Here is a 13,149-nt window from a genome sequence, read left to right as displayed (position 1 = left end):
ATGAGCAGGTGGGCCAGGAAGAGAGGGAGAGGGATGAGCAGACTCTGTGCTGAGTGAGGAGAGCCATGGGAGGTTCTGGTGCAAAGGTTAGGGATGGATGCAGGGCACAATGTCATGACATTGAGATCAGAAACCGAGCAGCAGTCTAGAGTCAGATGCTCAACCAACTGAGCCACCAGACACTTCTGTTGTGATCCTTCTGAATCAGACCTTTGTAAAGACTCAGGCTCATATTCCTGCTACTGCCTCTTTGTAATATCTCATTCAGTCTCTGTTGGACTACGTAGTTTTTTTTTTTTTTTTTTTTTGTTAAAGATTTATTTATTTATTTGACAGACAGAAATCACAAGGAGGCAGAGAGGCAGACAGAGAGAGGAGAAAGCAGGCTCCCCACCGAGCAGAGAGCCCGATGTGGGACTCGATCCCAGGACCCTGGGATCATGACCTGAGCCGAAGGCAGAGGCTTTAACCCACTGAGCCACCCAGGCGTCCCTGGACTACGTAGTTTTAAAAATATTTTCAGATACTTCCTGTTCTTTTCTATTCCTACCCTTTGAACAACCTCTTTCCTTTATCGGCAGTGTTTTCCTTCCTATTTTTACTTTGCTAAATTTTGTTTATCCTTCCCTGGCTTTGTAAACAGATTAGATTGTTCTATTCTGTGACACCAAAATACCTAGTACTTTGATTACTTTCATTTTTTCCTAAATCCCATGCACTAATATTTGCTTATTTACTTATATTTATTTGCTTAGTAGCTCTGTTTTTTTTCTCTGGACTGGATGATGTCTCCATTCTTCACTGTGCTATGAGGAGAATAGTCATGCACATTTGTTTTATTTCTCTATCTCCAGTGTTTAGTACAGTGGCTGGTAAAAAATAAGATGAAGACTGATAACTGTTTTTCTTTTAAGCAGTGATATCAAAGTCATCGTATTATAAAACTTTATATAACTTGCCACCACTGTGTTTCTTTCATTGCTAGTATGATTTGACTTCATAGTTTTTTGTTGGTTTTTAAAGGGTGGAAGTTTTTACGTTAATAGAACTCCTCTTCTTTTTGGAGGGATGGGCAAGTGAACCATGGTGTATTAGATAACATGATGCTGATTTAGAATGAAGTCAATGTAAGTAAAACATCATTGGTTTTTGTGAAAGTCTACAAACTTTCTTATTTGTTATAGGTTGTATGTTGTTTTGCCAATATCTTCATTTGCTTCAGTTTCTTGACAAATGTTATAAAATTAAGTCACTGTATTAGTACAGTGAAAAAGGGAACAAAAAAGATTAATATAAGAAAGCGAAATAACACCTGCAATTTGTCACACTTCTGGCTAAGATTATGTCATAAAAATTTAAAAACTTGCATTGGTTAAGAATGCTCTTGGATGCAAAAATTTTGAGTGTAAATTTTTGGAGTTTTTCTATTTTTTTCCAACTCCTATCTTTACTACATTATATTATGTCTTAGACTTCATGTCTTGGTCTCACTATTGCAACATGCTTGATATATCATCAAGGAGTTAGTTTACACTTAAATAGAAAAGGAAGAGGATAAAAACAGCTTTTCCTTACTGGATCATATTTGGGAAGAAAAACATCCTTATATCAATTCCTTTGTTATCCCTTAATCAGAAATAGATTACATGCCCATCCTTAGATCAGTCAATAGACAGAGGGAAAATATTATTTTGACATACTTAACAAGTTATGTCTCATCACATGGGCGTGCATGAGGTCCCATACCTAACAATTTGTACAACAAACTCAGTTTCTCAGCAAACTCAGTTTCTATTACTAGGACAGATCTTGAGGAAGTGAATTTCAATGAATTTCAAAGAGACATTATGAGGAAGAAGGAAACCAGTTCTCTTGATTTTTCCATTTTAGTAGTCATTCCAACACGCTCTCCTTTCTTAGTTCATTTTCTCTTCGACACCTTAATTTTGACGTTCCCCAGGGCTCAGTCCTTGGTGTCATTCTCTCTTTGGTAGTCTCATCCCACCTAAATGTTAAAGACTGTAAAATGTTGAAAGCAAGACCCACCTCACTCTAAACTCTATTTTTTTATGTTATGGACTACTTCTTCAAACAGATCTGTGGCAGACTTTATTTTCCAAAATGATTACAATAGGATCTGCCATTTCACATGCTCTCCTTAAAATGTGATACTGACACTTCCAAACAGAGAAGTGAGCATCTTTTCCATATGCTTGAATTTGGGTGGATCTCTGACTATTATGGAAGTGATACTGTGTAAAATCTAAGGCTGTATCATAAGAAAAAATAAAACTTTTACATGGTTATCTTGGGACATTCTTAGAAACCACCCATTCTGCTATGAGGAAACCAAGGTACACCATGAAGGGGCCAGTGTAGGTGTTCCAGCTAACAACCCTAGCTAAGGTCTGAGCTAAGAGCCAGTACCAATTGCTAGATATGTTGAGTGAGTGGATCTAAATGATTCCAGTCCCTAGCTTCTATGTCACCTCCACCTTGGTGGCACCACAGTCGATGTGAAGAAGGAATGAATGGTTCCTACTGAGCTTTTATCAAATTGCAAATGCAGAAGTAAGTAAGTTACTGTTGTTTTAAGCCTTTAAATTTGGAGGGGTTTGCTAGAAGCAATAGATAACCAAAAGAAGATCCACCAGAAATCTTAACCTTAACAAGTTCAAAACAGAACTGACTCTTTCTCTATAATTATGAGTCCTCCATTAGTTGATGCCTGTCCTGTTACTTCAGTTGCTTAGGTCAAAACACTTGGTATGATCTTTGATGTCTCTCTCATATACCCTATATCTAATATAGCAGGAATTCTGTTACCCTTTCAGTATATTTAAAGGCTCACAACAAACCCAAAGTAGTATTATTTCCTCTATTTAACAGATAAGGAAACTGATTCAGCTATTTTAAATATTACTCTCCTTTCAAATTGATATGTGGGAGAGTAGTTTTTCTGAACTCAAAAGTCATGCTACAATGTATGCATATGCATGTGTGTGTAAGGTATCACACATATATATATATATTGGAAAACAATATATATTGTTACGAACAATATATATTTTGTTACAAAAATTAATAACCAAAAATATCAAAATACAAGGAAACAGTTTTAACAGTTTCAGGATAAAACTGTAATGAAAATTTAAAAATCAGAAGTATAAGTGAAAAAAGAGATAATCCATAATGAGAAAATGCTGGAAAAAAAATTAGGAGAAGCTTGTAAAATAATCTTGACTTGAGTTTGATTTCCCATTCCCCTGTAGAGGCCCTTACCTACAACCAAGTGTATACCATTACATCTTAAGACTGTGAGGGAAGGATGTGCTTCTGTTTAATTCCAAGACTATAACACGTGACTCAATTGAATATGTGCATATCACACTCATAAACTTAAAAATAAAAATATACTTTTGGCAATGTGATTGTACTTTAAAAATATCTTTCTAAATTATAATTTATAATCAAGCAATAAATCATTATAGCCTCAGTAGAGAAAATTTGATCGATTGCTCTATTGTGGGTAATTATTCTAATGGTAGGAACAAGTATAATTTGGATGTTATGAAATCCCAGAGATACATAGGAAATGAGTTTGTTTCTAATAAAGAATTTCTTCCCCCTGTATTTATAATAAGCCCAACACTTCATTTGTATGATCGAGGGTGTCTTGTGCCTGGCCTATTATAGATACATGTAGTTCAATTTAGCAGGCCTCTTGCTGCTGCTGCTTGTCAATCTGTAGTTTTCTTATTTATTTATTTATTGTTGAAACATAGTGTAGGAACTCAAGTTGTTGTTCAACTTCTTCTTCTCTTTAAGTATATTTTTATAACTCCACAGCCATCTTAGTAGAAAAACATACCTACTTCTCTCTAAGATGATTGAGAACATCAGGCAAAAGGACCCACATATAATCTGATTTCTACCAGTTTATTAAAAAAAAACATTTATGAGTGCAGCACGCTGGGTGCAAGGTCATGTCAGGCATCTCCATCTCTTCTTCAGGTTTCAGTTCAGTATATCTTGACAAAATAGGACTACTTATAGTGTGAAAGACACTGGTAGGCACTGTAAAGTATGATAGTATAAAAATCAGATGCTGCTTCTGTTCACAATGAGTTTTCTGTTTTAACAGTTTCAGTTAAAGTAATAGTCTCAGATTGTAACGTGAGATTCATTTTCAGGTTTAAAAAGCTTAGATCAGTATGACTCAAGCCTAAATCTCATGTTAACCTAATTTCTGTAAGATCTTTGTAAAGCTACACTTAGTTTTAAGAAAAAAGAGATTGTGTATAATCAGAGTAGGTGATCACAGTGAGGGTAGTAGCAACAATGGTGATGCTTAGTCAAGGTTTTATAGAGAAGACTTGAAGGAGAGAGGTCTCTGAGATGGGGAGGAAATATATCATATGAAGAAGAAATAGAATAATCAAAGCATTGGTAGTGGCAAAGCAAAGGCCATTGGCAAGAGTATAGCCACATAGAGAAGAGCCTACAGGTAGCTGGGATAACTTGGAGCCATAAAATAGACAATAGCATTCTCCACATATTAAAGAAATTACCACAAACACCTTCTCTACTTTCCTAAGTGGATATTAAAATGATCCTAGACTCTCTCCTAAACCTTCTTTCTGGCCCCAAAGCCTCCACATAAGCAATGGTTAGAAGTGTAATGAGAGTTTATTGAAATTGTAGCATTGTTTAAATTAGGAAATTCTTAGAAATAGTTACTATCCTAGACAGAGTCTTATGGTGGGAGGGGGTTCTTTCTTTACCCTCAAGCCAAGTAATGGAGAGAGCTACAGGCAAATATGTAAAGGGGAGACTAAAATAAATAGAAAAGTTCAGTAAGTGAAAAGAAAAGAAAAAAAAGTAAGGAAAGGGAAGGGAAGGGGAAAGAAAAGAAAAAAAAAAAAAAAAGAAAGGAGAAGAGAAGAAAAGAAAAGAAAAGAAAAGGTCACTTTCTCACTGTAAGTCCTTAGGCCAGCAGGAGTTTGATCAAAGCTGCAGAGAGGGAAACATTTTAAAATACTTATGAAATAATCAGTTTGGATTCAGAAAGATCCAGTCTTTTATGACCGAAAACAATAATTTTAACATTATTTTTTTTCTTTTAACTGAAATTGTCTGGATTGGACATCCTGGATTCTTCTGGAAAAAAGATATTCAGTAGAGTATATGGAATCAAGAGTTGGATAAATATAAAGTCACTTTGGTTTATGCCAATGGTTCAGACTCTGCAATAAACTATGGTAGTGAATGAGATCACCAAAAAGGAGTACAGAAAAAAAGAAGTCTAAGGACAAAAATGAAGAATGTTATGTTTATAGTTAGGGGATGAAATAATTAAGAAAATCAACAATAAGGCCAAAGAGAAAGAAAAGTGGACATTTCAAGCCCTCAGAAAATTACTCTGTCATAGAAGTCAAGGGGAGACAGTTCCAGGGAGAAGAGGGTGCCAGCAGTAAAGAGCTGAGGAGAGATTAAAGCAAAGAACGGAACATGCAGTTGGTGATCAGTATGATATTGTTAATTTTTATCAATTTCAGGAAAGTGGTAAAGACAGAAGCCAAATATAAAGAATGAATAAATGAAGCATAATTAGAATGTAGAACTAGCATATTTCATCTACAGTGACAGAAATTTGAGCAATGAAGGGAAAGAGGGAACAATAGAAATGTTGAGAAGATAGTAGGGTATGGAGAAAGTTTTCCTCTGTGTAGGAGTCAGGGGGTTCTCCACATGTTCATAGACAGAGGGGAAGAAACTGGTGGAAAGGCAAATTCAAGCAGTGTAGGAAGAACATGGACAACAAAGAAGCAATAGAGTGGGGCAGGGAGCCTAGTGGACCAGAAAGCAAAATGGACAAAATTTGTGTCTTGCATCAGGTATCCTAGAAACAGATCCTGGAATGAGAATTGGGAAATGGGAGAGAATCAGGATAGGAAAGGGGAAGAGACCAAACAAAAGGTCAGCTGTGAGCAAGGTCCAGGTCTCCACTGATTACTTGGGGAGCTCTGGAGTATAAACCTCACTTGAGAGCAAGGGAATTTGGCTTTCAAACTCCCACCCAACCCTTGGGAGACCTATACCCCTAAGATTTCAAGCTCTCAGAATTGCTTGTGAAAGAAGAGTTGCTAGTTCCTGTTCTCTCAAGAAAGGTGCCTGTGGGAACTTAGAGACAAAGGACACAGAAGCTGGGGCTGGTGAATATAGAAACAGGAAATAAGATCTGAGGGTGTCTAGGTGGAGCACCAGCAGAGTTTGGAACCCCAAGTTGGATGTCTTCTACCTTTGAGGTCTTCTGAAATATCTTGATCTCAAATGCCTATGCCCTTTTTGATTATTGAAAGGATTAAATGAGGTAAATTTTAAGTGAAAGCGTTGAATTAGGGAAATTTTTCTTCCTCCCTCTAGTTTTGGAGATGGAGTGAAGAGATAGGATGGAACAATAAAATGTATTTTAGCAATTAAAATTAGTGAAATTGAAGAAACTCAGGCTTGTAGGTGATAGCCATAAGAGTAAGGGTAGCAGCTTTAAATGGATAAGTAAGTTTTGTTAAAACTATTGTGGTGACTAGAATATGAATAAAAGAACTTAAAGTAACATGAATCCAACTGGGATAGATTTCTAGGATCTAATTAGTATGTTTCTATGACCTAGAGAAGAAATAGCACCTTAGCAGTAGCAAAAAACAAAACAAAACAAAACAAAAATAACACACACACACACACACACACACGAGAGAGAGAGAGAGAGAGAGAGAGAAAGGGAACTGGTCGTGACAGATTCAAAGCTGGATTGTAATGGAATAACCATAAGTTGCCCGTCAGGAGCTGAGGTCTAGAAGTTAGTCACGGAATCATGGAAACCTAAAACAGTATATTAAAGTCAGAGAGTAAGGAGTAAGGACACAAATGACTAAGACAACTCTATAAATTAAGCAATGATTTCAGAATTGGTAAAATTGGAAATAGAGCAGTCCCATGTGGTAATTAAGATGAGTGTGTGGCCTTGCTTATGTAAGGTAGGGGTAAAGGAGGGATATAGGTCCCTGGAACAGATGAGGTGAACGCGAGCTGAGATATTCACAAGGTCATCAACATGAGTCATGTGAAGTCCCTAAGAATGTCCGCAGTGGAGGGAGAAGATGGCCAAGTTTTCAGTGAGTAGTAAAGCAATTAAATAAATTCAGTGGTCAGTTGTGATGGTGATGATGTGGTATGAGAAAGCAGGATGTGTGAATGTATGCTGTGAATGTTTTAAAATAAGTGAGTATAACCTCAGAGAAAGTTTTCTTTCTTATTTAAATCTTCTCTAATTTTCTCAGGTATCTCATGCAATAACTCTGCTGTCATCCTTAATTCATTCCTTTTGATGAAGCCTTTCTCTTTCAAATAAGATCAGATCTCTCTCATTTGAAACAAACAAACAAAAAAGAAAAAAAAAACAATATCTTATTTCTCTCTGCATGTTTACTTCTCAACTTCTTAGAGAAGTTCTGTTCCTTCCAGAATTGTTAAAATTTATCCATAGCCAAATTCATATTTTTTCTAGATTTCACACCATTTGCCTTCTCTTTGACATATTTTTTCAATGTTACCCACTCAAGAATTTATTTTCTCTATTACCTTCTCTAACTCCGAGTTCTCTTGCTCTCTCACCCTCTCCATGTACCTCCTCAACACATCTCTCTTCTCGTGTATGTCTTTATATGCCATTCCCTTTCTTGTTATATTTACCCTTCAAAACATATGTTCATGTTATTTTACATCATTCAAAGCATTGCATCCAAAGTCTTATTTTCATTCCTTCACTTATATTTCCATTTTTCTTTAGAAAATCTTTGATTGTCCACTGTCATAGAAATTTAAGCATCCAGCTCTTTTTTTTTTTTTAAGATTTTATTTATTTATTTGACAGAGAAATCACAAGTAGGCAGACACAGGTAGAGATGGGGGGTAAGCAGGCTCCCTGCTGAGCAGAGAGCCCAATGTGGGGCTTGATACCAGGACCCTGGGATCATGACCTGAGCCAAAGGCAGAGGCTTTAACCCACTAAGCCACCCAGGCACCCCACTGTCATAGAAATTTAATATATGCACCTACCTTTAATCTACTGACTTCTTTGCCTAGCTATTGTATGTCTTTTTGTCCTGACAAGATTGAAACTTACTTTAGGTTTTCTGTAGTTTTTCATCTGTCACTAACTCCTGTCACCTCTTGTATCCAGATGTTCTCTTAGATTTCCCATTTCTTTCCATCGCAACTGTGAGGTCAGCACAGACTCAGATGGAGTAGCTCATTAAATATTTTTGAATTCCTAATTTTAAGCCCCCCAAACAAAATTTACATTTTAATCCATAAAACAAGTAATCTTTGAAATATATAGCAATAATTCAAGTAATATTTACCTCCATACCTCACTTCTTTTTAAGAATATTTCTTAAAAATTAATTAAGTCACATGGATAGATGTTTCTCAGTATTTATAGTTAAGAATTGATACACCTTTTTAAATGCTATGCTGATTTTTAGGAAATGTTTATTAGAACATTGGCTTCCAGGAAATATTACATAGACTAGGTGTCAAAATTCATATCATATGAATAAAGTACAGCATTTTCATATTCTTGATGTTTGAAGTTAAAACATGTCAGGTAATGTTGCCAAAGAAAAAGGTGAACAAGGATGGAGTAAATTAGCTGAATCCAAGATATAAATGGGTCTTGAAAGGTGGTCACGAAGCCTGTTCTGAACAATGGAGACTTGAAATCTTTTAAAATATAACCAAATACAAAATACAAAGCATGTATGAATTTACTTAAGCTTGAAAAATTAGTTTCTCGCTTCTGTTGACTTTTTGTAAGGCAATACTTCCTTTTAGAAAAACTGAAATGTAATAATTTTTTTATGCTAAAAAGTCACTTCCTACAGTAGGAGTCACAGTATGTCACTTTGTATAATACCAAAAAAGTTGGTTAACTTTCCATAGTGTATGATCTCTAAGTGAAGCACAAATACTCATTTTTTTTTAAACTGGACTATGCATTGTTTTGTTAATCTAGCTTTAGATATTTATGATCATAAATAATTTGCTGAAAAGTGTTTCTTTTCATAGGATTCAACTTAATATAGGATTTTGGTGTTTGACAACTATATATATATATATATATATGCTTTTAGAATATGCTTAACAATATACAAAAGATCTTGAATGATAGTTTAACTCATTTTGAGATAGCAAGAGTACAGCATAGCTTAACACTATATCCTAAAGTATGCGTTCATCTCAAGGCAAGATGACATATATAAAAAACAAGTTGGTTTAAATTTGGTTTGCAGTGGAAATAATGGTGGAATCAGGCTGTTAGTATGTAATATTAAGATGCCATGATGATCATATAACTCAGAACATACCCCAAATTATAGGCAGCTACCTCTATAGGTCTCTAAGAAAAGCATATAAAGAAATTATAACAAATGGAAAAAAAGCATCACACTATTTTTCACTAGAAATTTCCTCAAAAATTCTGCTAACACCCTGTTTTAAAGCTAGTTAGGTTTTGCTCACCTGACCTTTTACTTTATGCTTCACCTTCACTCCTTAACCTCTAAACATGAATCTTAGATCTTATCCTCCCTGCTAAAAGCCGGAAAGGAGGACTGGAAGTAATAAAGATGCTTTGGGCTATCTCTTTAACTCAGTGGCTGATGGAGGAGAAAGAGAGGCCAGTAAGTTTATGCCAATTCCCACTACAGAAGGGAGCTTCTGGCTCAGAACACCAAAGCCATGTTGAATAGAAACCAGAAACAGCCACACATAAACGTATGAACTTACACTGATTTTTTTAAAGGCTCTGACCAATAAAACTGTGGTTAAAGGGTAAAAGAGAAATTTGAAAGATTTGTTTCTCTATGCACCTATGGAAATTGTCTCAGTATCTTTCGATGCGGACTATCCAGGGTAGGTTGGAGAGACTCATGTATTTGAGACAAGTTAGAGGTCATTAAACAAATTGTAGATTTCTGTATGATATTTTAAGAAATCTAAATCAGCTTATGAATACTGTAAGTCTAGGCTCTAAGAATCTAGGTATTAAATATTTCATAGGAAAATATATATATTTTAGGGACACATTAAATATAATATATTTGGGATACCAAAAATGAATAAAATATGACCTTTTCCTCAGGAAAAACTTGTGAAACATGTAAATAGCAAAGTAATATCATATATGTATATGTGCATATTTATTAAAATGAGAATATGTAAAATGAGGTAGGTATAAATTAATTAATTAAGGAACTAAATATAATACAAGCTATAAACATAATATGCTATCGCATTACAGATGCCAAATATATTTTTCTTTGTGAAGTATTATTGATACTTCTCCAGTATTGGCTGGGCATACACATAATAATTGTTTTACTCAATATTGTGAAGTAAGGAATCAAGAAGGAATCTGATGTAAAATGTAAGAATAACAGAAACCAGAGCAAAACCTGTAGAATAAATGATAAATATTATTTTAAATTTTAACAGAAAAAGAGAACAACCCAAATGGCCTATATTTTTATTTTGGTTCAAAAGAAAAGTTCATTTCTGAATTGTTTATGGAAATGACAACTTCTCTTACCACTGTACATTTTCAGAGTTGAAGCCTGTACTCGTATGACTTTGAGACTTAAAGCTTAAATATTTAAATCAAATTAAATTAAATACTTAAAGTTTCAAGTGTTTCTACTGGCATTTTTTTAAGATAATTCTTTATTTACCCTTTTGCCTCTACCGTTAATCAGTGGGTTTCATGAGGGTTGCTAAGGCCACTAAATGTGGTATCATCAGCCGCCAGCACATAATAAGTACCTACTTGATATTTGTTATGTGAGTGCATGACTGCATTAAAAGAATACATTTGAGAATCATCCACCAAACTACAGACCAAAAAAAAAAAAAAAAAAAAGAGTAGTGTTCAAGGTTATACTCTCTCTAGACTCTTCCTTTTAGCGCGTGTTCTGCTATCTGTGCCTGAGTTCTTTTTATATTAGAGTAACCTCTAAGCAATATTAACACATTCAGGACACTTGAAAAGTGATTTGGGATTGGCATGGAATGCTTTCTCAAAACAAAACTGCACATTAAATGAAGAACAAGGAAATGTGAAGAAGCCCTCCCAGGAATAGAGAAGGTTCTACTTTACACCGTTTCCTCACAGGGGATGAAGGATGTCAATTCATGTACTCACGAAATGTATTCAGAGCTTTATATTATTTGCACGTACCCTAAAGATGGAGACATTGACATGTTGGCCTACAAAGCATTTGATTAGTATGAGTTTTAAGTTATTTTAATGAAACTGCTAAGGCATGGAAAATTGCAAGCAGGTTTTTGTCAGATAAAACTCATGCTCTCATAAAGGCTAGCTGCTATTGTTAATTTGTAGGGTTTTTGTTTTGTTTCTTTTTGTTTTTAGGTACTTTTTGCTGATAAAGTAACGTAATGTTGACTTCCCAGTATGGCAGAGGGAACAATAATATTCTTTTTTTTTTTTTTTTAAGATTTTATTTATTTATTTGACACAGAAAGAGATCATTAGTGGTCAGAGAGTCAGGCAGAGAGAGGGGGAAGCAGACACCCTGCTGATATGGGCTTGATCCTAGGAGCCTGAGATCCTGAGCTGAGCAGAAGGCAGAGAGGCTTAACCCACTGCGCCACCCAGACGTCCCAACAGGAACATTCTTGATTCTCAATCAAGGCATCTACCTATAAAAGAATTACATGATCTTCATTTGTGTGCCAGCATGGAAATTTTTGGTTTTATCTCATCTTTCCTTAGCATATTTGATAAAGTATATAATCATGCTATCTCATAAGGGCATAGGAATAGAAAGAAGTGGGAGGGTATTGTAAAAATTGAAACCCAGATCTGTTTCAAAGGAAATCGTTTAGCAGTTAAAAAGAGAATCTTAAATTCAAAAAAAGGATTGATTCGAATTAGTTGCTTTTCACTATTTCTTATGTCTAAAAACATCACATTTAATCCTGTTCTTTTTATCATAATTTGGCCTTATTCATTCTTTTCTTTCTATCTCACACTTTTTACCCTTCCCTACCAAAGCCAAAGCTTTATGTTAGCTTTATTTTTCGAAAAAAAATTTATTTGTAATTATACAAGGGCATTTGTAATATTTTCTATATTTTTGAGCTTTGATCTAACTAATTTTGAGAGGAAAAAAAGATTTGTTTTCCTTTCTAAGTGTACCTGTATGTAAGGTAATTCTGATTATTGGTACAATGGTCATAAGATGCATTCAATAAACTTTTGGGGACTTTAGGATTTTCGGTGCTACCAAGTGGAATATTTTACCTGCTATTCAAATATCAATAATTAATTGGGCATTAATATTGGAACATAATGTGTATTCATTGCACATTTTCCTGCCAAAAACTTCAGTGTCTTATTAAGACAATGTGGATATTTGTGTTATGATGATTTCTGACATTATTCTTATAATCCTTTCAAACCAATTTTGGAATGTCCCATTTCTGATTTTGTGATTGTAAATTATATAACTGCAAGCCTCTGTAAATTCCCATATTACTAGGGAATAATATGGGAATATGGGAATAGTAAATTCCCATATTACTAGGACAAATTATTATCCAGAGAAACTTCAATTATACAACACAGTATTTGATTTAGACAATTCTGAACATTTCTAGGTCTGGAATAACCTTGAGAAGTATTTTTAGTGCTAGATTAACCAAGCTAATTCTCTAAAAGCAATTTCCTTCACTATATCATATACCTCAACAAACAATTCACTGAGGCAAATTTTGAACTCAAATGGGAACAAAATCAGTCTGTAATGCTGTCACTGAATCTTAATTTCCATGGGGTTTCAAAACCCGTGACAAAGACTTTAATTTCTTTCCTTTGTGAAAAATCACATTTAGATACCAAAATCTATGTTCATTAAAGTTATCTCAAGTACATCTATGTAAATTGCTATCTTAAATTAGTTATAATTTTCTCCCTGCAGTTTTATAAGCTTAGTGATCTTTTTCTACATTTAGTTATAATCCCTGAAGGTTCTCAAGGTGCTAATTCTATTCGATTCTTTATTTTTTAAT

At 34.6% G+C, this 13,149-nt stretch overlaps 1 protein-coding gene across 1 annotated transcript in view; it reads left to right on the top strand.

Annotated features, from left to right (window-relative positions):
* The window catches only part of LRP1B (LDL receptor related protein 1B), a 1,916,825-nt gene that overhangs the window by 1,428,600 nt on the left and 475,076 nt on the right, over positions 1–13,149 (top strand). The gene's annotated exons all lie outside the window — the stretch shown is intronic.

The sequence above is a fragment of the Mustela nivalis genome (genome assembly GCF_964662115.1).
Source record: "Mustela nivalis genome assembly, chromosome: 11".
Lineage (NCBI taxonomy): Eukaryota > Metazoa > Chordata > Mammalia > Carnivora > Mustelidae > Mustela > Mustela nivalis.
The sequence above is the reverse complement of the archived record's forward strand: the minus strand, read 5'-3'. Positions and strand labels throughout refer to the sequence as shown.